This window comes from Ramularia collo-cygni (assembly GCF_900074925.1).
Source record: "Ramularia collo-cygni strain URUG2 genome assembly, contig: RCC_scaffold03, whole genome shotgun sequence".
Classification (NCBI taxonomy): domain Eukaryota; kingdom Fungi; phylum Ascomycota; class Dothideomycetes; order Mycosphaerellales; family Mycosphaerellaceae; genus Ramularia; species Ramularia collo-cygni.
Genome location: NW_019716257.1, coordinates 1291224 through 1297695, shown reverse-complemented (window position 1 = coordinate 1297695; position 6472 = coordinate 1291224).

Genomic DNA, 6472 nt, shown 5'->3' with positions numbered 1-6472 from the left:
GGGTGTAGAGAGTAGAGGAAAAGAGGGGTCCGGGGTGTTACACGGAAATTCCTATAAAAGAAAACTTTTAGCAGATTTGAGACTTTATCTTTTTATTAACCTCCTTCCGGTATGTTTTCCTCCAGAATTTTAGCGGGTGGCTTCTAGCTTATTCTAGCGCTATCTGGCGCTAGCTTACTCTATGCGGTGTCCTTTAGAGACCTTTTAGCTAACTTTGTCGTAGACTGTCCCCTATTATGTCCGCTACCGACGTCGTACGCTAGAACTACATCCGCCTAGTTAAGAATAGCCCCTATAACGGCAATCCGTGCTAGCGTTGCCTCTCCGACCTTAAGTCTGGCTTAGATCTTACTATAATCTACTAGGTCGCCGCATCTAAACCTAGTAAGGGTATTACTCCTAAGTGTAGCGCCTRCCTTAGTAATAAGAACGCCGACTGTCTCTAGGTAGGTCCTTCTAGCGTTGTTCTAGCGTAGTCTGTCGCTAACCGGTCTAGCTCCCCCTCGATAAGAAGGATAAATAGACCGTACTATAGTCCGAGATTACCGCTCTATACGGTAATCGCACCTCCGTACCCGATCGGAATGCGGTTAAGGACCTCCGGTTTAGAATTATCGTGTTTATAGGTAAGATTAAGCTATATGTCCTATTCTAGCGTCTTCTGTCGCGTTCTAGCTAATATTAGACTATAGGGCTGCTAGTAGTTCCGTGCGGGGTAAGGATAGTCTCTCTTACTACCTAGGTACGTCTATCTAGGAGGAGACGAACCTAAAGGTAATACGTCGGGACCGTTCGGCCGCAGCTATATTAGCTAAGTACGTAAGTACGCATTCTAGCGCATTCTAATACCTTCTAACTCGTTCTATAGGCCTCCGGTACCCCCTCGACTCCTACTAGTAAGAAGCGTCGCATTATAGACGTCTCGTCTATTAGAAAGGAGACCTCTAACGCGGAGCGCACTAAGGCGGCGGAGCATTGCCTTATTACGGTCTCTACGGCGCTAGAGGGGTTTAACTAGGCCCTTGCCCCGGGTAAGAAGCCTACTCTTAGCTAACTTCGGCGTTTAATGTTCCCGACTACCCCCGCCGACYRTAGTAAGGAGYAGKATATATCGGATTAGGGCATAATRAGCTAGATCGGGTTAGATTRACCTTAGGATAGGAAATRGAGGCGGAGTATTAGAGATAATGTRGTYAGGTCTAGCTAGCTAGTACTAGATAGACCCGCCTTTAATTAGAAAGCCCCGCCTAGCGGTTAGTAGTGCTATTCTAGTCTAGAACGTAATTTCCTCCCTTRTTATCCGTCGAAGTYCTATAGTRTCCCCGCCCCGTRTATTCTAGCCYATTCTAGCCTAGAAACTRTCTCGTTTTCTTCTCTTCCTTTTAGGAATACCCTATCCGCTTTCTTCTRTCCCTATCTAGGTTACYCTAGTCTAGAATAGTCTARAAACGACCTAGAAAATCCCTTCCTACTCTTRTTTAGTTTRGAAAACTTCCCCTTAGCGTTRCTCGGGCGAAAGTAGCCTACTCCCGAATATATATAGCCTCTTCCTTAGCTTACCTCCCCCTCCGGCGGCGTCGCCTTAGCTCTAGTTRTCCTATCCTCCTTCGGTAGGCTCGTATTACGGCGTCGCTAATRTTTAGCGCCGGTTCCTATAAGTCTTCTTCGTCTAAATATCCCTTCTACGATACTAGGTACTCCCTATTACCTAGGTCGTCTACCCGTTCGGCCTTAATGCCCTMGACCTTATATTCTTCTCCCTATCTAGTATCGAATCGTTRTATCTCGGCCTATTCTCTACTAGAATAGTCCGGAATAAACGGTTCTAATAGCGAAACGTAGAAAGTCGGGTAGATCTATAGCTTATCTAGTAGTRCGAGGGTATACGATATACGGTTGTTCTTCGCCGTAATCTCGTATAGGCTAATRTACTTATAGTCTAACTTCGGTAACGTCCGTAGTAACCGAATGTTCCTCGTATTAAGGTATACCTTATCGCCTACGTTAAATRTAATRTTAGAGCGCTTTTCGTTAGCCTATTTTACCTACTRCTTTCTTATTCGGGAYAGTCTAGCTYGYAACYRCTTCTAAGTAGCGATAAGACGGTCCGCTAGCTCTACCGCCTTCGGCGCTTCGCCCTCTTTCTAGCGCATTCTAGGCTAGCTTGCTCTTCGCGGGTCTCGTAGTTAGTTCGCCTAAAACGGCGAGCACCCGATAGTAGCGTGCTTRCTRTTATTATAAGCGAACTCCGCGGTCGATAGCAGACCGGCCTAGTTGTCTTRTTTATAGTTRTAGAAGGTCCGAAGGTATTACTCTAGCGTCTAGTTCTRCCGCTCTATCTACCCGTCGGTCTATAGRTAGAAGGCTATRCTTAGCTRTCGCCTTACTCCTAGCTAGTAGYAGAAAGTGCTCTAGAACTTARAAGTAAGGATAGGTCCCCGGTCCGAAGTAAGGCTATTTAGTACTCCGTGTAGTCGGACTACTTCCCTTATTATTAGCTCCGCTAGGTCGGCGGTATCGATCGTCTTCCGGTAGGGGACGTAGTAGGACATCTTAGTAAAACGATCGACTACTACGAGTATWRAGTTATAGACCTAACCTAAGAGGCGGCTTAGCGGGAGGTCTGTAATAAAATCGAGCGTTAAGTCCTCCTATAGCCTATATAAGGGTTRTTCGGAATAGAGTAGGCCGTAGGGAAGATGCCGCCTCGGCTTCGCCCGGGCGTATACTTAGTAGGAACGCATATACTCCTTTACGTACTAGCGCATTCTAGGCTACTAAAACCTACGATTTACTAGCTCTATYGTCCGCGTAAAACTAAAGTGTCCGCTTAGGGGGTCGTCGTAGYAATTATATAACACCTATAACCGTACTAGTCCCTTAGGTACRTATAGCTTACTAGCCTAGTAGGCTAAACCTTCTTCCGTCGTCTAGCGGCTGCTCTAGTCCTTACGGCCTAGGTTATTCTATCCCTTTCTAACCTTTTCCTAGGTCGGATCCTCCTYTAGGGCTCGTATAACGGCCTCCCGTATGCTCGGTTAGTCGGAGGTGCTTCCGAYRTAGCTTACTAGACCGTCCCTCTCTACCGCCGGAGTAAACGCCCTCCTAAACACCTCTATACCTAGAGATGCTTCCTCCTTAGTAGCCTATCGGCTAGAGTGTTCTTTACTTACGTAGTTAGGCCTACGACTAAGTACATCCGCTACTACGTTAGCCCGCCCTAGCCGGTACGTAGTACGGAAGTTAATCGTAGATAGCTACTCCGCCTAGCGTACCTACCTACGCGATAACTTCTTCGTAGTTATAAGCGTCTAGAGGTTTGCGTAGTCTATTAGGAGCTCTACCTAGTAGCGAGATCCCTCTAGGTAGTATCGAAAATGTTTAAAAGTCTCTACGATTACTAGTAGTTCGCTATCCTCGGTCGTATAATTTCGTTCTGCTATAATTATCTTCCGTAAGTAGAAAGCTACCGGAAACTACTACGCCTTACCGCTATAATCGTATAGTTAGGATAGGATGCCTAAGATAGCCTCTCTAGAGGCGTCGGTCTCTACCCTACTAGGTAGTTCTAGATTAAAGTAGCGAAGGATAGGTACCTCCGTAAACCCCTTCTTAATTTTGTCGAATGCCTCTAGGGCTTCTTTATCGAGCTCTAAGGCGGCTCGTTCCTCCTTACGCCGGTTTAGTCTACGCTTCCCCTCGGTGTATCCGTTTAGGGCTATCGCTAGGCGTAAGAAGCCCTTTACGAACCTCCGGTAGTAGTTCGCGAAGCTAATAAAGACCCGGATATCTCGAATCGACTTCGGTGTCGGCTACTCCTAGACCGCCCTAACCCTTTCTAGATCGACCTTAAGGCCTTCTCGGGTAATAATGTATCCTAGATACTCGACCTAGTCCTYRTAGAACTCGCACTTCCCTAGATTAGCGTAGAGCTTRTRCTCCCTTAGCCTCTCTAAYACCTAGCGGACGTRGTCTTCGTGTTCCTCTAACGTCTTAGAGTAGATTAGGATGTTATCTAGGTAYACGACGTAGAAAACGTCYACTAGCCCCGCTAGGGCCTTRTTAATAACGCTCTAGAACACCGCTAGTRYATTWYAYAACCYRAACGGYATTACCGTATACTCGAAATGCCTATATCTAGTCCGGAACGCCGTCTTCTACTCGTCTCCCTCGCGGATGCGCACCCGGTAATATRCGTAGCGTAGGTCGATCTTAGTAAAGTACTTAGCCCCCGCTAACTAGTCTAGCGACTCTACGATTAAAGGTAGTACGCCCCGGTTCTTTATAGTAACGGCGTTTAGGCCTCGGTAGTTAACGCAYATCCTAAGTRTGCTATCCTTCTTCCTCGTAAAGAGGATAGGAGCCCCTACTAGGGAGCTAGACTATCGGATAAACCCTATGCCTAACATCTCTAGTAGTTRGGTCCGTGCTRCCTCTATCTCTACTTCTAAGAGRGCATAGATCGGACTAAATAGCACCTCCGCCCTATCTACTAGATCGATCTTTATGTCGTCCGGTCTATAAGGCGGTAGCTCGTTCGCTAGCTTCTTAGAGAAGACGTCCGCGAACTCCTAGTAGGCTACCGGTATCTCGACTAGTTCCTCCGTAGCCTAGTCTAGCCCCTACTAGTCCGGATCCCCTTCGACCTCTAGGGAACGGACCGACATTACGTAGAGGTCCGCTTTAACGCCCTCTAGGCACTCTTAGTAGAATCTCTCCAGCCCGGTAAATTTTATAGCTTGCCTCTTTATCGGCTTAGCTCTCTAGGTAACTCTCTTCGCGCTAAAGTCTATACTCGGGTTATACTTCTCGAGCTAGGGCATGCCTAAAACGACCTAATACCCGTAGAGTCGCCCGACCCTAAATGTAGTTACGTACCCTTACGTCCTTCCTAGGGAGTCGGTAACCTAGTARGGCTRTCTCGAGTCCCCTTATATATATAGGCGTTAGCTATTAAGCGCTATATACCGGGTAGGGTCGGTCGACTCTTCTACGGTCTAGCCTAGCTCCTTTACTAGTACTAAATCGTAAAAGTTGCCGCTCGATCCGTAGTCGATTAGTGCCTAGATCGTCCTAGTTCTATCTAGACTAGAGAACGTAAGCTCTATAGCGATAAGGCGTATAAGCTAGGACGACTTCCTCCGTTCTAGCTCCGCCTCCTTCCGCTGCTCCTTATCGTAAAATACGTAGCCTACTACCCTTATAGCGGTTAGGAGGAGGCCTTCTCTTTTTCCGTCTCCTTTTATAGGGAGGGGTTAGGGCAGTTGCGCTTTAAGTGTCCTATCTTATAGTAGCCGTAGCACTCCTTGTCTAAGTAACTACCGGCTAACCCTTTCTAGCCCTCGCTAGTCTCGCCTATACGAGTCCGTTTATTCCCGGACGAGTCTAGAGGTAGGGAGCCTCTTCCGCGCTTACGGCCTATTCGGCTCTCCCTTTAGTCCCTCGTTCGCTCTTTCGCTTTATTCTTCGATTACTCGATTAGCCGAAAGGATTTATTCGCCCTCTCCTCTACCTCCTTAAGAGTAAGCGGCTTATCGGAGTAGAGGGAGAGTCGGTACCGTAGGCTAGACGATAAGGTAGACGTAAAGCCTAGTATCTTCTAGTCCTTACGCTTCTCTCCTACCTCTAACTAGAGTACCTTTATCTCTTCGAGGAGCTCGGTAGGGGTGCGGGACCCTTAAGTAACCTTCTTAAGCTAGTTATAGGCCTTCTAGCGCCGTTCTACCTTAGAACCTATTAAGTCGAGTATAACTTTCTTTATTATGCTCTACGTTAGTTCCTCTCCGTTAGGTAGCTAGGTTATATAGCGATCCTAGTAGTCTTACTAGAGCTTAGCTATATAGTCTACGGTATAGTCTACTATCCGGTCTTTACGACCGTTAAAGCTATTATGCCTACGGAAATTCCGCTCTAGTTAGCGGGTCTAATCGTCGTAGTTAGCCCTAGTCTTCCCTTCGAAGATAACTAGTTCCTTTACCTTCGGTAGGGAGGCTTTCTTAACCGTAGTAGCCCCTTCGCTAGGGTCGCCGCGACCCCGCTAGGCATCTACTAGGTTAATCTAGTCTATTTCTAAACCGATCTAGCGGATCTACCGCTATACTTCTATGTACTCGGCCTTAGATCTCGCCTAACGAGTACGTCGCTCTAGAGCGAGGATCTCCTCGTCGGTTAGGGTAGTCTCCCCGTCTCCCTAAGTCGTATTATCGCTACGATTAGGTTCTAGGTTAACTCCTCCCCCGCTAGTTATTAACTAGTCGCCTAGAGTAGGGCCTTAGGCTCCTATAGCCGTATTACTACCGGAGCCGCCCTCTTTAGCATCGTTACCGCCTTCGAGGGGCAGAATAGGCGCTCCTACGCTAGTCCTATCTAGATCGACATCCGAAACGCCCGTGCTAACCGGGGTGGATCTACCGTTATTACGTAGTAGTAAGCCACCTCTAGTTCTACGGGTGTTAACTATTTTCGTATCGTT